The sequence below is a fragment of the Oncorhynchus gorbuscha genome, linkage group LG09 (genome assembly GCF_021184085.1).
Source record: "Oncorhynchus gorbuscha isolate QuinsamMale2020 ecotype Even-year linkage group LG09, OgorEven_v1.0, whole genome shotgun sequence".
In the NCBI taxonomy this organism is placed as follows: domain Eukaryota; kingdom Metazoa; phylum Chordata; class Actinopteri; order Salmoniformes; family Salmonidae; genus Oncorhynchus; species Oncorhynchus gorbuscha.
Genome location: NC_060181.1, coordinates 81,715,286 through 81,738,542, shown reverse-complemented (window position 1 = coordinate 81,738,542; position 23,257 = coordinate 81,715,286). Strand labels below are relative to the sequence as shown.

At 44.6% G+C, this 23,257-nt stretch overlaps 1 protein-coding gene across 1 annotated transcript in view; it reads right to left on the bottom strand.

Annotated features, from left to right (window-relative positions):
• LOC124044151 (cystathionine beta-synthase-like) overlaps positions 1–23,257 on the bottom strand; it is an 882,911-nt gene that overhangs the window by 395,743 nt on the left and 463,911 nt on the right. The gene's annotated exons all lie outside the window — the stretch shown is intronic.

Below are 23,257 nucleotides of genomic sequence, written 5' to 3'. Positions count from 1 at the left end.
ACATAGACTGAAGACAGCGGACTGGTTCTACCATCTCTTTCTCTCTGTTTCCATCTTTCTCAACCAGTGGCGTGTATTCATGGATGCCAACAGAAACCATGCTTCCCCAGTAAAATTTACCAAGAAAAAAACATACAAAATATGTGTTTCAGAAATATCTTTCAATTCTCAAGAGGCTGAATGTATCTCAATGGACAAAGCATCCAAGAGAACAAAATTGTGCCCCTCTGTGTCAGTATGTGTAGCGTATCTGATGCCGTCTGGTGAGTATGACATAATGAGTATGACATAATGAGTATGACATAATGAGTATGACATAATGAGTATGACATAATGAGTATGACATAATGAGTATGACATAATGAGTATGACATAATGAGTAGGACATTGTTGCCGCCTGTAGCATTGAATGCAAGGGAAGCCAGCGAGCATTTGGCCTCCCTTGATAAAAAAGTATAAAATAATAGTCAATCAGCTTTGAGCTATACTGAGTGAGCTCAGCTTTGAAAAAAGGTGTCAAGGAAAGTGCTTCACACCAATCCCATCACATCAAAAGCCAAAGGTGGAATTACAATTGAAAAATGTCATTGTTGCATCATCTCGTTGTGTAGTTGTCCTCGGGTGGCTAGCTAGTTAGCTATAATTGTCCCTTTCCTAAATTAGCCATGGATGGAGATAGGGATTTGGACTTGTGGTTTTACTTAATTCTCCGTACTGGCTAATGATTATAACGGTGATTCTGATCCAACCATAAATTCATACATTGTGCCTCTGGCATGACAGGATGGAAGTTCATCATGTAGCTAGTAGGCTAAAGTTAACTAGCTGGGTCATCGTTACAAATAAAAGGATGTTAGGCTAGTAAGCAAAAACTTTAGCCAGGTAGCCTAGGACAACAAAAATGTGTACTGTATGACAGAGTCATAGACCGTTTAGGCAACATGAAAGAGAGGAGGATGGCATTGGCATTTTTCAACAAGAAGGGTGAGTCATGTTTTTTTTCTACTTTCATTCATTCACACACACACACACACACACACACACACACACACACACACACACACACACACACACACACACACACACACACACACACACACACACACACACACACACACACACACACACACACACACACACACACACACACACACACACACACACACACACACACACACAGAAAATGGAAAGGCACATCATATTTAGCATATGTTATTGGACTAAATTGTTATTGGTATATTTTAGATGCATCTTTTAAGGTGATTAGATAATGTAGAAATGTTGATGTTGAAATGGTGCTGGAATAGTTGAAGCAGCTCCTGTTTTCTTTGTGACTTGTGGTAACTCTCCATTGTTCTAAACCAATAGTTGTCTAGAAGTCCGAAAATGTTGGAAACATTAACTTGATTGACCTGCTGTTTAAAACAACTAGCGTTTCTAAAAGACAAAAAAATAAAAAATATTTTTTTAAATCTTGAGCGAGAGGCTTGGATGCCCAATAGATTAAATCCACTTAGTGGTCCACTTAGTAACTGTTTGTTCCATGCAATATGTTTTGTGGAATTCACCGGACTTCATGTTGCTCTGGTTTTGTGATGAAACAAATGTGTGGTTGAATTTATCATGCCACTGTGTCTTCTTATTGTCTCAGCGCTAGGCCTATACAGTGCCTTCGGAAAGTATTCAGACCCCTTGACCTTTTCCACATTTTGTTAGGTTAAAGCTTTATTCTAAAATGTATTTTTTTATTCTTCATCAATCTACACACAATAATACCCCAAAATGCAAACGCAAAAACAGGATTTTAGAAATTTTGACTAATTTATATATATTTTAAAAAACATGGGTATGACGCTACAAGCTTGGAAAACCTGTATTTGGGGAGTTTCTCCCATTCTTCTCTGCAGATCCTCTCAAGATCGGTCAGATTGGATGTGGAGCGTTGCCTACAGCTATATAATAAGGTAATAAGGTATTTCTGTTTTTATTTTTAATACATTTGCAAAAATTTCTAGAACCTGTTTTTGCTTAGTCATTATGGGGTATTGTTTGTAGATTTTTGAGTATTTTTTATTTATTTAATCGATTTCAGAATAAGGCTGTAATGTAACAAAATGTGGAAAAAGTCAAGGGGTCTGAATACTTTCTCAAAGGCACTGTATATCATGGTCACAAGGCATATGAACTAATAGGTTAAAGAGCAAACAATGCAATTATCACAACACAAAATCGAGGTTGTAATATGGATTTTCCCCCCTGGCTTGACTTCCCTGGTGATTTTACACACACCGCTACTGTCCTCAATCAACCCCTCTCTCTATCTCCTTCTCTTTCTCTCTCTAACACCACATGCTCACCGACACCTTTCTTATTGCATCGATCACTCACTCTCTCACTGTCATGCACTCTCTTTCTCTCTTTCTTTCATCATGCATAATGTGAAGAACCAATACTTCTGCTATTACAGTAGTATTAAAGGCATTGCATGGTCAATCTCAATTTTCTGTACAGCATTTACGGTGATACTGCCGCTGCAAAAGTCAGGGCATTCATACTTCTTGCGCTTCACAGAGCAGTTTAGCAGAGCTGTTGTGAAGGATGTTGTCGAGGAAGTGAGTTTGTGTTTATATAGGAGCTCCCGCCCCACCTACCGTCAACCAATCATGTCAATGTTGAGCTATACGGAGCCCTCCACATTATTACAACATTTGGGAGACACACGGTGATGCGATACAGATATCTATTTGGCCTCTGAATGCCACCAGAGGCTCCACAATTGCATAACACCCTCCATCCATATGGATATAGCATCAAGCATAAATTGGCTTTCAGTAAACTGTCCGGCTTAGAGATTTCCCTGGGTTACATCACACTGTGTTATAACTAGTTATTGGGGGAAAATCAATACAGTTAAATATCGTAATATTATTATGTATGATATTATTTGATACTTTGACTCCAAGTATCGATTAGTATATATGTATTTTTTGCTAGTGTTAGGTAGTGCTATTTGTCTCTCTTGTCCTGATGTGTGTTTTGTCCTATATATACATATTTTTTGAAATCCCAACCCCCGTCCCGCAGTAGGCCTTTTGCCTTTTGGTAGGCCGTCATTGTAAATAATCATTTGTTCTTAACTGACTTGCCGAGTTAAATAAAGGTTCAATCAAAATAAATCAAATGTTTGGAACATCAAATCGCAATAAATCCCAGTATTGAATCGCAATACATCTAGAATCTTAAGAATCGCAATACATATTGTATCGGCACCTAAGAGAACCAATCATCAAACACTTCCCTTCCCAGTTGCCAGCCACCTTCATATAATATAATGCCAACACTCAGCCTGTCTCTCAGTATAGACACCTCAATGTACTGTACACTACCATAGGAAAGAGAGGCTGCCAAATAAAGACTAGAAAAACCCAAACCATCCTTCCTCCCCTTCTCAACTCCCTTTAACACACACATACACACACAAACAAACACACACAGATGCTGCCACATAAACAAAGAGTATAACTAACAACCCCATAACCAAAACCCTTGTTAAATCAACACCCCCATTAACACCACACACACACCAGTGACATCAGTTTCAGCTATCTGAGTCAGTTTGACGAGCTGTGTTTGCCCTGTCAGTGTAAATCTACAGTAACTCCAGTGGCGTGTGTATGTACTTATTCCAGCCTGTGGATCAGACAGAAGTGGTGAGCTGCGCCACCACTGAACAAGACATTTAAATCTCCAACACAACACCCTCACTCACTCTCAAGAACACACACACAATCTCTCACTCTATTTGACAAACCGCTATCTTTGGTATGGGCACCCATTGTATATATACACCGTGACAGACTAGAAATGGGGCAGAAATAGATATAGTTACATGTTGGGATGATATTTTTGACAATATATCGTATCGTTTTGACAATATCACAATACTATTGTTGCGGTCGTTTGCTGTACCTGCACCAAAAGTCAAGTATATCTTCTTTTCAGCACTTTTATCGGTGTCCTGATCAAAACTCGTTTTCTCATGGCCCTCCCTTGTCCCTCTGCAACAGACAGATGCTCTCTTGTCCCTCTGCAACAGACAGATGCTCTCTTGTCCCTCTGCAACAGAAAGATGCTCTCTTGTCCTTCTGCAACAGACAGATGCTCTCTTGTCCTTCTGCAACAGACAGATGCTCTCTTGTCCTTCTGCAACAGACAGATGCTCTCTTGTCCCTCTGCAACAGACAGATGCTCTCTTGTCCTTCTGCAACAGACAGATGCTCTCTTGTCCTTCTGCAACAGACAGATGCTCTCTTGTCCCTCTGCAACAGACAGATGCTCTCTTGTCCTTCTGCAACAGACAGATGCTCTCTTGTCCTTCTGCAGCAGACAGATGCTCTCTTGTCCTTCTGCAACAGACAGATGCTCTCTTGTTCTTCTGCAACAGACAGATGCTCTCTTGTCCTTCTGCAACAGACAGATGCTCTCTTGTCCTTCTGCAACAGACAGATGCTCTCTTGTCCTTCTGCAACAGACAGATGCTCTCTTGTCCTTCTGCAACAGACAGATGCTCTCTTGTCCTTCTGCAGCAGACAGATGCTCTCTTGTCCTTCTGCAACAGACAGATGCTCTCTTGTCCTTCTGCAACAGACAGATGCTCTCTTGTCCTTCTGCAACAGACAGATGCTCTCTTGTCCTTCTGCAACAGACAGATGCTCTCTTGTCCTTCTGCAGCAGACAGATGCTCTCTTGTCCTTCTGCAACAGACAGATGCTCTCTTGTCCTTCTGCAACAGACAGATGCTCTCTTGTCCCTCTGCAACAGACAGATGCTCTCTTGTCCTTCTGCAGCAGACAGATGCTCTCTTGTCCTTCTGCAGCAGACATATGTTGAACAATATGTAGTGCTGAACGATTAGTACTTTTTGAGGTCGGTTCGGTTTCAGTTCAATTATTAAAAAATAATCACAGTTTTCATTTCGATTTTATATTTTTTTACATGAAATACATTATGAATCAATGATCAATGACATTAAAATTATTTGAGAGATTTTTAACAGAAAATCCAAATCCAGTCTCTGTCTGGTCCACATTGGGTAGACATCAACAGAAAAATAGGAAATTACTATGAAATATTTAAATATTTCAGTTGTGTTTTTATTTGATGACTTTATTATTTTTCATTCCTTAAAGTCATCATCTAATCTCTGCTCTGGCATTAGCAGCCAGAACACATTCTCTGTGCTTCCCACACTGTACTGTCTTAGTCAGAGCTGTTTGACACGCTGCAGAGCTGTCTGACAAAATAATTTAACGACTTCTTTTAATAAGATAAGGCACACTTTCACAAACTGTCTCTGGCTCTCTCTCGTTGTTGTGTTGTGTACATTGCTCTGTCATGCGGTCTATGCGGTCTGTGTGTATCTAACCTAAAGTAAAAGTGTATCCATCTCCATCCTATACGGAAAAAAACAGGTGCGATGGATCATGGTCATTGTAGTTAATTACCACGTTTCTGCGTCAAACAAAGTTCAATATTTGCTTAATAATGATGAAAACTACAACTCCATTTAGCCCAACGTCCCACATAGTTCTTGACTTGATTTATCTGTCATGTTTGTCATTTATTATCATGTCTTGTCCCTGTGCTCCCCATTCTATTCGTTTCCCTCTGCTGGTCTTATTTGGTTCTTTCCCTCTTTCTATCCCTCTCTCTCCCCCTCCCTCTCTCACTCTCTCGCTCTCTCTTCTCTCTATCGTTCCGTTCCTGCTCCCAGCTGTTCCTATTCCCCTAATCATCATTTAGTCTTCCCACACCTGTTCCCGATCCTTTCCCCTGATTAGAGTCCCTATTTATTCCTTTGTGTTCCGTTCCTGTCCCGTCGGTTCCTTGTTTAGTATTCACCGTGCTGTGATTGTGTTTCGCCCTGTCCTGTCGTGTTTTTTGCCTTCATCAGATGCTGCGTGTGAGCAGGTGTCTCTGTCAACTACGGCCTGCGCCTACCCGAAGCGACCTGCAGTCTGTGGCCGCTTCTCTTGTTATTCCCCTCTACAGACTAGAGGATTTCTGTTATTCCCTGTTTGGACTTGAATAAACTCTGTTTCTGTTAAGTCGCTTTTGGGTCCTCTATCACCTGCATGACAGAAGGAACCGACCAAGGAATGGACCCAGCGACTTCAGACGCTCGTTACACTGCCGTCAAGATCCAAGGAGCCATGCTCGGCAGACACGAGCAGGAATTGTCTGCTGCTCGCCATGCCGTGGAGAACCTGGCCGCTCAGGTTTCCGACCTCTCTGGACAGTTCCAGAGTCTACGTCTCGTGCCACCTGTTACTTCCTGGCCTGCCGAGCCTCCAGAACCTAGGGTTAATAACCCACCTTGCTACTCCGGGCAGCCCACTGAGTGCCGCTCCTTTCTCACGCAGTGTGAGATTGTGTTCTCTCTCCAACCCAACACATACTCTAGAGAGAGAGCTCGGGTTGCTTACGTCATTTCACTCCTTACTGGCCGGGCTCGAGAATGGGGCACAGCTATCTGGGAGGCAAGGGCTGATTGCTCTAACAAGTTCCAGAACTTTAAAGAGGAGATGATTCGGGTTTTTGACCGTTCAGTTTTTGGTGGGGAGGCTTCTAGGGCCCTGGCTTCCTTATGCCAAGGTGAACGGTCCATAACGGATTATTCTATTGAGTTTCGCACTCTTGCTGCCTCTAGTGAGTGGAACGAGCCGGCGCTGCTCGCTCGTTTTCTGGAGGGACTCCACGCAGTGGTTAAGGATGAGATTCTCTCCCGGGAGGTTCCTTCAGATGTGGACTCTTTGATTGCTCTCGCCATCCGCATAGAACGACGGGTAGATCTTCGTCACCGGGCTCGTGGAAGAGAGCTCGCATCAACGGTGTTTCCCTGCTCCGCATCGCAACCATCTCCCTCCTCTGGCTTTGAGACTGAGCCCATGCAGCTGGGAGCGGTCGCATCTCGACTAAGGAGAGGGAACGGAGGATCACCAACCGCCTGTGCCTCTATTGCGGAGTTGCTGGACATTTTGTTAATTCATGTCCAGTAAGAGGCCAGAGCCCATCAGTAAGCGGAGGGCTACTGGTGAGCGCTACTACTCAGGTCTCTTCATCTAGATCTTGTACTACTATGTCGGTCCATCTACGCTGGACCGGTTCGGGTGCTACATGCAGTGCCTTGATTGACTCTGGGGCTGAGGGTTGTTTCATGGACGAAGCATGGGTTCGGAAACATAACATTCCTTTCAGACCGTTAGACAAGCCTACGCCCATGTTTGCCTTAGATGGTAGTCATCTTCCCAGTATCAAATTTGAGACACTACCTTTAACTCTCACAGTATCTGGTAACCACAGTGAGACTATTTCTTTTTTGATTTTCCGTTCACCGTTTACACCTGTTGTTTTGGGTCATCCCTGGCTAGTATGTCATAATCCTTCTATTAATTGGTCTAGTAATTCTATCCTATCCTGGAACGTTTCTTGTCATGTGAAGTGTTTAATGTCTGCCATCCCTCCCGTTTCTTCTGTCCCTACTTCTCAGGAGGAACCTGGCGATTTGACAGGAGTGCCGGAGGAATATCATGATCTGCGCACGGTCTTCAGTCGGTCCCGAGCCAACTCCCTTCCTCCTCACCGGTCGTATGATTGTAGTATTGATCTCCTTCCGGGGACCACTCCTCCTCGAGGTAGACTATACTCTCTGTCGGCTCCCGAACGTAAGGCTCTCGAGGATTATTTGTCTGTGTCTCTTGACGCCGGTACCATAGTGCCTTCTTCTTCTCCGGCCGGGGCGGGGTTCTTTTGTTAAGAAGAAGGACGGTACTCTGCGCCCCTGCGTGGATTATCGAGGGCTGAATGACATAACGGTTAAGAATCGTTATCCGCTTCCCCTTATGTCATCAGCCTTCGAGATTCTGCAGGGAGCCAGGTGCTTTACTAAGTTGGACCTTCGTAACGCTTACCATCTCGTGCGCATCAGAGAGGGGGACGAGTGGAAAACGGCGTTTAACACTCCGTTAGGGCATTTTGAGTACCGGGTTCTGCCGTTCGGTCTCGCCAATGCGCCAGCTGTTTTTCAGGCATTAGTTAATGATGTTCTGAGAGACATGCTGAACATCTTTGTTTTTGTCTATCTTGACGATATCCTGATTTTTTCTCCGTCACTCGAGATTCATGTTCAGCACGTTCGACGTGTTCTACAGCGCCTTTTAGAGAATTGTCTCTACGTTAAGGCTGAGAAGTGCTCTTTTCATGTCTCCTCCATTACTTTTCTCGGTTCCGTTATTTCCGCTGAAGGCATTCAGATGGATTCCGCTAAGGTCCAAGCTGTCAGTGATTGGCCCGTTCCAAGGTCACGTGTCGAGTTGCAGCGCTTTTTAGGTTTCGCTAATTTCTATCGGCGTTTCATTCGTAATTTCGGTCAAGTTGCTGCCCCTCTCACAGCTCTTACTTCTGTCAAGACGTGTTTTAAGTGGTCCGGTTCCGCCCAGGGAGCTTTTGATCTTCTAAAAGAACGTTTTACGTCTGCTCCTATCCTCGTTACTCCTGACGTCACTAGACAATTCATTGTCGAGGTTGACGCTTCAGAGGTAGGCGTGGGAGCCATTCTATCCCAGCGCTTCCAGTCTGACGATAAGGTTCATCCTTGCGCTTATTTTTCTCATCGCCTGTCGCCATCTGAGCGCAACTATGATGTGGGTAACCGTGAACTGCTCGCCATCCGCTTAGCCCTAGGCGAATGGCGACAGTGGTTGGAGGGGCGACCGTTCCTTTTGTCGTTTGGACAGACCATAAGAACCTTGAGTACATCCGTTCTGCCAAACGACTTAATGCCCGTCAAGCTCGTTGGGCGTTGTTTTTCGCTCGTTTCGAGTTTGTGATTTCTTACCGTCCGGGTAGCAAGAACACCAAGCCTGATGCCTTATCCCGTCTGTTTAGTTCTTCTGTGGCTTCTACTGATCCCGAGGGGATTCTTCCTTATGGGCGTGTTGTCGGGTTAACAGTCTGGGGAATTGAAAGACAGGTTAAGCAAGCACTCACGCACACTGCGTCGCCGCGCGCTTGTCCTAGTAACCTCCTTTTCGTTCCTGTTTCCACTCGTCTGGCTGTTCTTCAGTGGGCTCACTCTGCCAAGTTAGCTGGTCATCCCGGTGTTCGAGGCACTCTTGCGTCTATTCGCCAGCGCTTTTGGTGGCCGACTCAGGAGCGTGACACGCGCCGTTTCGTGGCTGCTTGTTCGGACTGCGCGCAGACTAAGTCGGGTAACTCTCCTCCTGCCGGTCGTCTCAGACCGCTCCCCATTCCTTCTCGACCATGGTCTCACATCGCCTTAGACTTCATTACCGGTCTGCCTTTGTCTGCGGGGAAGACTGTGATTCTTACGGTTGTCGATAGGTTCTCTAAGGCGGCACATTTCATTCCCTCGCTAAACTTCCTTCCGCTAAGGAGACGGCACAAATCATTATTGAGAATGTATTCAGAATTCATGGCCTCCCGTTAGACGCCGTTTCAGACAGAGGCCCGCAATTCACGTCACAGTTTTGGAGGGAGTTCTGTCGTTTGATTGGTGCGTCCGTCAGTCTCTCTTCCGGGTTTCATCCCCAGTCTAACGGTCAAGCAGAGAGGGCCAATCAGACGATTGGTCGCATACTACGCAGCCTTTCTTTCAGAAACCCTGCGTCTTGGGCAGAACAGCTCCCCTGGGCAGAATACGCTCACAATTCGCTTCCTTCGTCTGCTACCGGGTTATCTCCGTTTCAGAGTAGTCTGGGTTACCAGCCTCCTCTGTTCTCATCCCAGCTTGCCGAGTCCAGCGTTCCCTCCGCTCAAGCGTTTGTCCAACGTTGTGAGCGCACCTGGAGGAGGGTGAGGTCTGCACTTTGCCGTTACAGGGCACAGACGGTGAGAGCCGCCAATAAACGCAGGATTAAGAGTCCAAGGTATTGTTGCGGCCAGAGAGTGTGGCTTTCCACTCGCAACCTTCCTCTTACGACAGCTTCTCGTAAGTTGACTCCGCGGTTCATTGGTCCGTTCCGTGTCTCCCAGGTCGTCAATCCTGTCGCTGTGCGACTGCTTCTTCGCGACATCTTCGTCGCGTCCATCCTGTCTTCCATGTCTCCTGTGTTAAGCCCTTTCTTCGCACCCCGTTCGTCTTCCCTCCCCCCTCCCGTCCTTGTCGAGAGCGCACCTATTTACAAGGTACATAAGATCATGGACATGCGTTCTCGGGGACGGGGTCACCAATACTTAGTGGATTGGGAGGGTTACGGTCCTGAGGAGAGGAGTTGGGTTCCGTCTCGGGACGTGCTGGACCGTTCACTCATCAATGATTTCCTCCGTTGCCGCCAGGATTCCTCCTCGAGTGCGCCAGGAGGCGCTCGGTGAGTGGGGGTACTGTCATGTTTGTCATTTATTATCATGTCTTGTCCCTGTGCTCCCCATTCTATTCGTTTCCCTCTGCTGGTCTTATTTGGTTCTTTCCCTCTTTCTATCCCTCTCTCTCCCCCTCCCTCTCTCACTCTCTCGCTCTCTCTTCTCTCTATCGTTCCGTTCCTGCTCCCAGCTGTTCCTATTCCCCTAATCATCATTTAGTCTTCCCACACCTGTTCCCGATCCTTTCCCCTGATTAGAGTCCCTATTTATTCCTTTGTGTTCCGTTCCTGTCCCGTCGGTTCCTTGTTTAGTATTCACCGTGCTGTGATTGTGTTTCGCCCTGTCCTGTCGTGTTTTTTTGCCTTCATCAGATGCTGCGTGTGAGCAGGTGTCTCTGTCAACTACGGCCTGCGCCTACCCGAAGCGACCTGCAGTCTGTGGCCGCTTCTCTTGTTATTCCCCTCTACAGACTAGAGGATTTCTGTTATTCCCTGTTTGGACTTGAATAAACTCTGTTTCTGTTAAGTCGCTTTTGGGTCCTCTATCACCTGCATGACATTATCTTTTAAGTGGGAGAACTTGCACAATTGGTGGCTGACTAAATACTTTTTTTGCCCCACTGTACTTTACCATACCTCCTCGGGCCTTATTGCTTAAATGTATCACGGCCAAATTGTGACTGACTGACTGATCTACAAATAATGAGTGTTATTTATGATGCAAGGTTATTTGTAGATCAGTCAGTCCGCAGTTGCCTGCAGTCATTTTTATGCGCTTGAACACCGCCAATGATAGGCTATGATTTCTCTCCAGAGAAACGGTGTGTTGGGCACACAAAAAAAAACTAAAAACTAAATGGAATTCAAGTAGTGGAGGCTCCTCAGATGAGGAAGGGGAGGACCATCCTCCTCCGTGAATTTCATAAAAATATATATTTTTTAACATTTCAAAAGTTATCCCTTTTATATAAAACTACACTAAATGTATTGACCAAATAATTGACTAAAACACACTGTTTTGCAATTGAAGGTCTATAGTATCCTCAACAGTACTCTGAAAATGTGGTGAACAGCTGTTTCAAAGAGAGAGAACGACAATAGTTGAACTATTTTAAACAAATTAATTTCTTCCTACAAAAAAGAGATGAAGAGAGAGATAGAGTTTTTTTTCAGTTTCAGTTTCAAATGCACATAACTAGTTGAGCCTACTCAAAAACCCTGCTCAAACTGAGGGATGCTATGTTAGCTAGCTGGCTATGACTATCCAACACAACACTATAACTCTTCCATGTCAAGGTAAGCTTTTGGTTTTACAAATATATTGGAACCGGGGCACGCCCACTGACTGTACACTGTACCGTTACTGCATGATCGTAGAGGGTTTACTAATGTGATAGTTCTATTAGCAATGTTGACTATGATGTCACTTTAGTTAAAACCTCTTACAGCCCCCCTACTTTTTTCAATTTCCGCCTGAAGACATACCCAAATCTAACTGCATGTAGCTCAGGCTCAGAACCAAGGATATACATATTCTTGATTCCATTTGAAAGAAAACACTCTGAAGTTTGTGTAAATGTGAATTGAATGTAGGAGAATGTAACACAATATATCTGGTTTAGATAATACAATGAAAAAACCATACGTTTTTTCATTTTATTGTTGTATCATCAACTTTAAAATGAACAAGACAAAACAAACATTCAGATAGGATGATGGGGACAATTTCAGTGAAAAACATAAGAGGGCAACAGTACTTGTGCAAAGTTTCAGAATTATAACTTCCAAAATGAGTGTGCTACATGACATTTATCATGAAGTCACCCAGGTGTCCCACACAAGTGGCCCAAATGTACCCAAGTGGCCAAATTGGTGAAGTTATACATTTTGAATGGAATAACTATATACAAAATACCAAAATGGTATTCTAACATACCACCCCCCCAAAATAAAAACATGAAAAAAATATATACATTTACAAAATAACACTTTCAATATTTGAAAGACCCTCAGTCCTCTACACAATATTGTGCTGCTGATGCCAGGTGCCAAAGCAGTCTCTTTCTGCAGTAAAGCAGAGGGTCACCAATCATGTGGTGCAGGTGATGGGGGACTTCATTTTGCAAAGAACACAGCGATGCCTCCATGCTGTGCCCTTTTGGCCCTGAGGCACATCTATGCCTGCAGAAATACATTTGGGCAGATGAACACCACTTGTGGCAGGAGCTGTATGAACCAGCTTCAGTGGGGGATGGACACCTTGGCCCTGGGGGCTGCCATTCGGAGTCAGTGTCACTGTGAAAGAAAATGTTCGGTTAGAATAGTTTCACATATGAGCCCTGTATCAACAGGTATAATAAACAGATACTGTATATATATATACAGGGAACATAAGGTTGAATATATTATTATAGACCTGCTAGATCTACTGTCTCATTTATATTATGACAGACCAGCTCTATCTACTGTCTATTGTATATTATGACATTTCAGCTAGATCTACTGTCTCTATTATATTATGACAGACCAGCCAGATCTACTGTCTTTATTATACACTGCTCAAAAAATAAAGGAAACACTTAAACAACACAATGTAACTCCAAGTCAATCACACTTCTGTGAAATCAAACTGTCCACTTAGGAAACAACACTGATTGACAATAAATTTCACATACTGTTGTGCAAATGGAATAGACAACAGGTGGAAATTATAGGCAATTAGCAAGACACCCCCAATAAAGGAGTGGTTCTGCAGGTGGTGACCACAGACCACTTCTCAGTTCCTATGCTTCCTGGGTGATGTTTTGGTCACTTTTGAATGCTGGCTGTGCTTTCACTCTAGTGGTAGCATGAGACGGAGTCTACAACCCACACAAGTGGCTCGGGTAGTGCAGCTCATCAAGGATGGCACACCAATGCGAGCTGTGGCAAGAAGGTTTGCTGTGTCTGTCAGCGTAGTGTCCAGAGCATGGAAGTGCTACCAGGAGACAGGCCAGTACATCAGGAGACGTGGAGGAGGCCGTAGGAGGGCAACAACCCAGCAGCAGGACAGCAAAATGACCTCCAGCAGGCCACAAATGTGCATGTGTCTGCTCAAACGGTCAGAAACAGACTCCATGAGGGTGGTAGGAGGACCCGACGTCCACAGGTGGGGGTTGTGCTTACAGCCCAACACCGTGCAGGACGTTTGGCATTTGCCAGAGAACACCAAGATTGGCAAATTCGCCACTGGCGCCCTGTGCTCTTCACAGATGAAAGCAGGATCACACTGAGCACATGTGACAGACATGACAGAGTCTGGAGACGCCGTGGAGAACGTTCTGCTGCCTGCAACATCCTCCAGCATGACTGGTTTGGCGGTGAGTCAGTCATGGTGTGGGGTGGCATTTCTTTGGGGGGGCCGCAAAGCCCTCCATGTGCTCGCCAGAGGTAGCCTGACTGCCATTAGGTACCGAGATGAGATCCTCAGACCCCTTGTGAGACCATATGCTGGTGCGGTTGGTCCTGGGTTCCTCCTAATGCAAGACAATGCTAGACCTCATGTGGCTGGAGTGTGTCAGCAGTTCCTGCAAGAGGAAGGCATTGATGCTATGGACTGGCCCGCCCGTTCCACCAGACCTGGAGTTGGCGGATGCTTTAGTCCAGGTCTGGGAGGAGATCCCTCAGGAGACCATCCGGAGCATGCCCAGGCGTTGTAGGGAGGTCATACAGGCACTTGGAGGCCACACACACTACTGAGCCTCATTTTGACTTGTTTTAAGGACATTACATCAAAGTTGGATCAGCCTGTAGTGTGGTTTTCCACTTTAATTTTGAGTGTGACTCCAAATCCAGACCTCCATGGGTTGGTAAATTTGATTTCCATTGATCATTTTTGTGTGATTCTATTGTCAGCACATTCAGCTATGTAAAGAAAAACATATTTAATAAGAATATTTAATTCATTCAGATCTAGGATGTATTATTTTAGTGTTCCCTTTATTTTTTTGAGCAGTATATTACAACAGACCAGCTGTATCTACTGTCTCCATTTCACTTTGGCCATTGTTGTGGGCCTGCCCTCCACTCAACAGCCTCAAATAGGCTATTTAATTTCACAAATAATATTTTATATTATTAATTTCAAACAAAGGCATTGGCATGAGAAAAACTTACCAGTCCAAAACGTTGTCCTCTCCGTTCAAAAAATATTCCTCCATTTGGGATTCGCTAAATTAATTGTCCTCCAACAATCTCTGTCTCATTTTCCCGATCAATTTCATCTAAAATTGTGTATACATCTGTATATCTAGACTTAGATTTAGCTTTCCCTGACTTAGTCGCCATACTGATTGATATATGAACAGCTTAATATGCGCTTTATCAAAACAATGCTGTGCGCAACATGCGTTGCTCCTTCCGGTATGAATCGTCAATGGCGAATAAACCTCTACGAGTTTACTACATGGGTTGGTCTTCCAACACATAAACATTACATATTGCGTTTACCTCAGCTCATTGGCTATCTACCCAGCTAGATTTCAAGACGATCAGTGGTCATTGGCTTAAAATACAGTCAATCAACCAAACAGAGGTCATATCATTGGTGCACAATGATGTTATTACTTGTTGTCTTCAAATCGGTTTCTTTCAGTCAATACATCCCGTGAAATGACCCATCAGGTTTGGTTGTGTTACAAACAAACCAGTTGATTGCAATGAAACCAAACATGACTGGAAAAGTCACGTTTCGTGTGTGTATTTACATCGAATGTGTCGTCGAAAATGGAATGAGACGGAATTCACGACACAAGCAGTTCAGCAGGCAATCGCCAAATCACCACATCGACGAGGGGATTGTGCGATAACCCTCCAGGTAAACGCCGTACTTCCCAGGAGTCACGTGTATCCCCTGTCACAGGAGGAGACTGTGGCTATGGAGACATATATCACGGAAGCTCTGGGACAGGGGTACATTCGGCCCTCCATTTCACCCGTCTCCTCTAGTTTCTTTTTTGTGAAAAAAAAGGAGGGTGGTTTGCGTCCGTGCATTGATTATCGAGGTCTCAATTCCATCACGGTGGGTTTTAGTTACCCACTACCTCTCATCGCTACAGCGATGGAATCATTTCACGGGGCGCGGTTTTTAATGAAACTGGACCCCAGGGGCGCGTATAATCTGGTGCGTATTCGGGAGGGAGATGAGTGGAAAACCGCATTTAGTACCACATCTGGCCATTATGGGTACCTCGTCATGCCGTACGGGTTAAAGAATGCTCCAGCCATCTTTCAATCCTTCGTCGACGAGATTCTCAGAGACCTGCACGGACAGGGTGTGGTGGTGTATATTGACGATATCTTGATCTACTCCGCCACACGTGCCGCGCATGTGTCTCTGGTGCGCAAGGTTCTTGGGCGACTGCTGGAGCATGACCTGTATGTGAAGGCAGAGAAATGTGAGTTCCTGGGTTATCGCATTTCGCATTTCCACCTCAGGGGTGGTGATGGAGTGTGACCGCGTCAAGGCCGTGCGTAATTGGCCAACTCTGACCACGGTAAAGGAGGTGCAGCGGATCTTAGGGTTTGCCAATTACTACCGGAGGTTTATCCGGGGTTTTGGTCAGGTAGCGGCTCCCATTACCTAACTGCTGAAGGGGGGCCTGTGCGTTTGCAGTGGTCGGCAGAGGCGGACAGGGCTTTCCGTCGTTTGAAGGAGCTGTTCACCGATACGCCAGTGTTGGCGCATCCGGACCCTTCTTTGGCGTTCATTGTGGAGGTGGACGCATCCGAGGCTGGGGTTAGAGCCGTCCCCCGTCTCAGGGAAACACGACGATCCTGGTCGTCGTGGATCGGTTCTCTAAGTCCTGCCGTCTTATCCCATTGCCCGGTCTCTCTACGGCCCTACAGACTGCGGAGGCTCTGTTCACCCATGTCTTCCGGCACTACGGGGTGCCCGAGAACATCGTTTCTGATCGGGGTCCCCAGTTTACATCACGCATGTGGAAGGCGTTTATGGACCGTCTGGGGGTCTCGGTCAGCCTGACCTCTGGGTTACACCCGGAGAGTAATGGGCAGGTGGAGAGAGTGAATCAGGATGTGGGTAGGTTTCTGCGGTCGTATTGCCAGGACTGGCCGGGGGAGTGGGCGAGACACATCCCTTGGGCTGAAATGGCCCAGAACTCACTAAGCCACTCCTCTACCAACATGTCACCGTTTCAGTGCGTGTTGAGGTACCAGCCGGTCCTGGCACCATGGCATCAGAGCCAGACTGAGGCTCCTGCGGTGGAAGAATGGGTGCAGCGCTCTAAGGAGACCTGGAGGGCCGTCCAGGAGTCATTACTTCAGGCGAGTGGATGGCAGAAGAGGAGTGCTGACCGTCACCGCAGTGAGGCCCCTGTGTTTGCCCCGGGGGACAGGGTCTGGCTCTCGACCCAAAACCTGCCCCTCCGCCTGCCTGCTGGGTATGCAGTGTGTGGGGCCATTCAATGTCCTGAGGAGAATAAATGAGGTGTGTTATCGATTATTACTTCCTTCGTATTATCGTATTAACCCCTCGTTTCATGTGTCCCTCCTCAGGCCGGTGGTAGCTGGTCCCCTGCAGGAAGGTGAGGTTCCGGAGGTCCCTCCGCCCCCTCTGGACATCGAGGGGTCCCCAGCGTACACGATACGGGCCATTCTGGACTCGAGACGCCGGAGGGGACTGGGAGGGGTACGGGCCGGAGGAGAGGTACTGGGTCCCGGTGGGGGACATATTGGATCCATCTATGCTGAGGGAGTTCCATCGCCTCCATCCGGATCGCCCTGCGCCTCGCCCCCCGGGTTGTCCCCGAGGGTTAGGGTTAGGGTTAGGGTTAGAGAATGCCAAGAGTGTGCAAAGCTATCATCAAGGCAAAGGGTGGCTATTTGAAGAATCGCAAATATAAAATATATTTTGATTTGTTTAACACTTTTGGTAACTACATGATTCCATATGTGTTATTTATAGTTTTGATGTCTTATTCTACAACGTAAAAAATAGTAAAAATAAAGAAAAACCCTTGAATGAGTAGGTGTTCTAAAATGTTTGACTGGTAGTGTACATGTATTTCCCCAAAAATATATGGGGGATTGGAAGTGATACAGACAATTACATTGATGGGAGCTAATATCTATCTGCAATTTTAAAGCTGATCTACCCCCTAAAAAAGGTGTGCAAGGCAGTATTACATTTGTCACTGTCTGTCCATGTGTCACTGTTTATCACCTACATTTTTTATCTCACCTGTGTGCACCTACATTGTAATCTTTCATTCATAGGCTAGGTTGTAGCAACCTCATGATGGGTTTAGGGCAAATTCGAGTATCATGTAGTAGCCTAAACCTATCACTGTTAATTTGAACTGGATGAATGGAATATGAATGACAGTCATCCAATATGCTGTAATAGAAATAAGGCCATGCTCATGGGAAAAACAATCGTTCTCCCTCATCTTAAACAGCACTGACCACCACTGAATTCAAGTAATTGAACTGACGTGGGTAATTAGTTGTTTAATAACACCAAAAAATAAAATAAGTTGGTTAATCGCTCAGCACTAACAATATAAATCCCAGTATCGAATCGCAATACATATAGAATTGTGAGAATAGCAATTCATATGGTATTGGCACCTAAGTATCATGATAATATCGTATCGCTAGGTCCCTGGCAATTCCCAGCCATAGTGTACACCCAAGCACACAAACTCTTATCTGGTCCCATCCTGTCTTTGAACTTATCTCAGCTTCTCATTAATCCCCAGTAAATGTTTCGCCGCAGGCTACTGTCCCTGCCCTGTTTGCACTTGTCTATCTGAAAGATGTGTGTGTGTGTCTGTGCGCCCTGCACGAATGGTGTAACCTTCCTAAGATGAAAGAACACTACATGGCATCACATCCATCAATCAGCATATAACAACAATAATGGGCTCCATCCCTTCATAGCGTAAGGTCAGTAGTTAATCAGTGGTATGCTATGGGCTGTTGACGGTTTGATTCCATCTGATACATGGTCCTCCTGTCACCCTCGTCTATATGGCAGCCCCCCGGCACAGAGGGGATGGGTTAAACGTGGAAGACAGTTCAGTTGAATGCATTCAGTTGTACAACTGACTAAGTATCCCCCTTTCCTTTCCTTTACCCTCCGAATACCCTGCAGTCTTACTCTTATCAAACAAAAACACCTAGCACGATTCAGAGACTGACTGCACATATCTGAAGGATTCTGTGTGCAGCGAGCTATGAAACATGAGGAGGGAGTCCGAGCAAATGTGCAGTTAGTCTGAACACAGGAGCCCTTGTGTGTATTGTGACTGCCCCGACATCCAGAAGCTATGGGCTCTGATTGTAGGGCACTGAATCTCCAAAGATTGTCACACTGGCCTGGAATGTATTTGGGAAATGTTGACTGGAGAGGTGGAATTATCTAGGCTACTGGATCTAGGAACTTCAACGTGATTCACTTCTGTTGGGTGACAGAAATCACAGGCCGTTATAGGCTGACCACACCACTTGCGTGCGCGAGCGTTGTAAAATAAATGTAGAAATCTATGTTATTCAATTATTGCACCCACACTGCTCGCACGCGTCAATGAGTATCTATGTTGCCAAGGGCTAAAATAGAAGTCCTTTCTATTTCTGATGCAGATCGCGCTGCAAGTCCTGCCTCTCCCATCTCCTCATTGGTTTATAGAAGCAGGTACCCACGTGCCATCTCCTCATTGGTTATACCCATGTGGGTGATTGAAAGACGAACTGTGTTGCCGGTCGGTGTAGTAATAGTATGAAAGTTTAGATGCCAAACACCATATAAGTTCGAAGATGAAAAAGCCTGGAAGGAGGAGAGATGACTAGAAATGATTCAGTTAACCATTTTATGTGTGGATTAATTGTCGGAGTAGAGGACCTTGTCCATTTCAGGTAAAATAACAACTCAATGTTTATATCCCAGGACAAATTAGCTAGCAACAGCAAGCTAGCTAAATAGGACAAATTAGCTAGCAAGTGCAAGCTAACTAGCTAAATTGCCATAAATGTTTAATGCTTTTCGACCTGTTCCCAAATTAATGTAATTGGTTCAGAGTTTGTTTTGATATTTTAACCTGCGTGTTGTTTGGTGTAGGGGGACAAAATAAATGTATGCATGATGGCGCATGCAAACGTTTGATAAGTCGAATGTAATCACGACACAGAGCGCACTGCAACTGCCTCTGCAAAGCAATGCTGCAAGGCAACAGCGTTCCATTGAAAGTGAATGTACTTCTGGTGTACCAAAATGCAACTGAAAAACTGCACACTCTAGGAGCTCAGATGCAATAATTGAATAAACCTAATGACCAACGTTTCGACAGACAAGCTGTCTTCATCCGGGTACCAAAATACGACACTGTCGGTGTGATCGAGGCGTTAGGTCAATACACCGATCCTCAGTAAAATAATGGACATCGACTGTTCAACTCATTATGGATATTGTAAAATAGTTACTTTGCATGGCAAAAGAACTTAAAGGATTTTGAATAATACATGTTTATATAACCTGAGGCACGAAGGTAAATTTAAGTCACCGAGTAGAATGCTGGCTTTAGTGTTAATCTTAAACCTCCGCTTTCACCCCAGCCTCAGCTCCCTCCACATAAACAGAAATGTGGCTCACCAAACAATAGCAGTTGGATATAGCAGATAATTAATGCGCAATAAACTAACCAATTGCAACAACCGCTACCCAAGTCATTCAAATTCCAACGCATTCATGTATGTCTAAAAACGTTTAGTTTGTTTGAGAAATGAACGGACCTTGTCCGTTTGGACACTCGTGGGTGAACTAGATCCCTCTGATCCGTGGGATGGAACATACATGCCATTCCTTACCTTCATAGTCTAAACTGAAGCAGAACTGGACATACACGAACAGAGACACTACCAGCCATGTGTCCATATTCAGGAACACGACACCCTTCAGCATCTTTGGAAAGTATAAGAACACTTCCATCGCATTCAAACTTTCCAAAGACCCGCCTGCTGCTCCAGAAACGTCCGAATGGATCCTAATCCAATCTGGCCTGAGCCTCGGCATACGGCCCGGGCGTCACAGCTGAGTGAAGCAACACATAGCCCCTGCGACCCATCCAAACAAATCATTAGAAAATAAAACAAAGTGACTCAGAATAGCTTACGCATTTAGGTCTAGTTGCCAGTGTTGCTGGGGAAGTTGCCTACATTCCCCAACTTGAAAGAAAAATAAAAGCCCAACCAAATAAAAGTATCTCAAACACCTAAATGATACATCAATGCTGGACATACAGTATACACAAACACACATACACCCCCACTGGGCACAGACATCATTTCAACATCCATTTGGTTGAGTTGTCAACTAACGTGAATTCAACGTGAAATAAACATTTAAAAAATGCACCAAGTCATTGGATTTAGGTGAAAAGTTGGGTGGAAAAAATAGGAAATTCCCTTAAGTTGGTTACATTTTGCAAATCCAATCAGTTTCCCACGTTGATTCAACGTGATGTTGAATTGTTTTGTTGACATGACATGGAAACAATGTTGATTCAGACAGTTTTTGCCCAGTGGGGTATGGCCTTGGCTCCCTGCCAGTTCTCTCTAGTGTTGTTAGGGGTGTCTCCACATAAAGGTGTTAAAGTGCTCCTTGTCTTCAGAAGAAACAGGAGAGCGGAGTGTGAGCCAAACAGAGCTTCTATGCAGCCGCCTCTATAATAACAATAACACCCAACCAGGCTGAACTAGGCTGTGAAGCGCCCAATCAGCACACAGAAGGCCACACCAGGCCAAAGCACCCATGTTACTCATGAGTGTGTGTGTGTGTGTGTGTGTGTGTGTGTGTGTGTGTGTGTGTGTGTGTGTGTGTGTGTGTGTGTGTGTGTGTGTGTGTGTGTGTGTGTGTGTGTGTGTGTGTGTGTGTGTGTGTGTGTGTGTGTGTGTGTGTGTGTGTGTGTGTGTGTGTGTGTGTGAGAATGTGTTGTGTTTGTTTCTTCTACATGTACTGCAGAAATGGATGTTTTAGATTCCAGCAGTGGATCACGTCTTCTGCTGGCTCCAAGTGTCTTTCCAGACAACCATAGTACATTCATCCAGGATTAGGGTATAATGACAGTATACTAACTCTACAGGTTAATCGTACCCTATCACCTATTTTACTGTCTATATACAGTGTCTTCGGAAAGTATTCAGACCCTTTCCTTTTTTCCACATTTTGTTACATTACAGCCTGTAATGGATTAAATAAAAACATTTCCTCAGCAATCTACACACAATACTCCATAACGACAAAGCAAAAATAGATTTTTAGACATTTTTACAAACGTATTCAAAATAAAAACCAGATACCTTATTTACATAAGTATTCAGACCCTTTTCTATGAGACTCGAAATTGAGGTCAGGTCCATCCTGTTTCTACAATTGATTGGAGGCCACCTGTGTTAAATTCAATTGATTGGACATGATTTGGAACGGCACACACCTGTCTATATAAAGTCCCACAGTTGACTGTGCATGTCAGAGCAAAAACCAAGCCACGAGGTCGAAGGAATTGTCCGTAGAGCGCAGAGACAGGATTGTGTTGAGGCACAGATCTGGGGAAGGGTACCAAAACATTTCTGCAGCATTGAAGGTAATCAAGAACACAGTGGCCTCCATTATTCTAAAATGGAATAAGTTTTTCCAGAAGGACAACCATCTCTGCAGCACTCCACCAATCAGGCCTTTACGGAAGAGTGGTCAGACAGAAGCCACTCCTCAGTAAAAGGCACATGACTGCCCGCTTGGAGTTTGCCAAAAAGCACCTAAAGACTCTCAAGCCATGAGAAACTAAATTCTCTGTTCTGATGAAACCAAGATTGAACTCTTTGGCCTGAATGCCAAGCGTCACATCTGGAGGAAACCTGGCACCAACCCTATGGTAAAGCATATTAGTGGCAGCATCATGCAGTGAGGATGTTTTTTCAGTCGCAGGGACTGGGAGACTAGTCAGGATCGAGGCAAAGATGAACTGAACAAAGTACAGAAAGATCGTTGATGAAAACCTGCTCCAGAGCGCTCAGGACCTCAGACTGGGACGAAAGGTCACCTTCCAACAGGACAATGACCCTAAGCACACAGCCAAGACAACGCAAGAGGTGCTTCAACAAAGTACTGAGTAAACGGTCTGAATACTTATGTAAATGTGATATTTACATCTATTTATTTTTAATAAATTAGCAAACATTTCTAAAAATCTGTTTTTGCTTTGTCATTATGGGGTATTGTGTGTAGATTGATGAGGGAAAAAACGATTTAATCAATTTTAGAAAAAGGCTGTAACCTAACAAAATGGGGAAAAAGTCAAGGGGACTGAATACTTTCCGAAGTCACTGTATATTTATAAACTGGGTTCGAGCCCTGAATGCTAATTGGCTGACAGCCGTGTTACAACAGACCATATAGCACGGGTATGACAAAACATAACTTTTTAGTGCTCTAATTACCCAGTTTATAATAGTTTATAATTAACCAGTTTATAATAGCAATAAGGCACCTCTGGGGTTTGTGATATATGGCCAATATACCATGGCTAAGAGTTGTATCCAGGCACTCTGGGTTGTGTCGTCCCTAAGAACACCCCTTAGCCGTGATATATTGGCCATATATTTAAATATCTTACTATATATATATTTTACTTTATTTTATTTATTTTACTACAGTATATATTTTCCTAGATTTCATCACACAGTGGATTCTTTAAAGAATACATTTTTAATCCATAACGCATGAGTCCTATGAAGTTATCTAAATTGCTCTTTATTTTATGAAAAATATTTACATATTACAATTCAGTTCATTTGTGTATGAGTACACTGAATTACCTTACGAT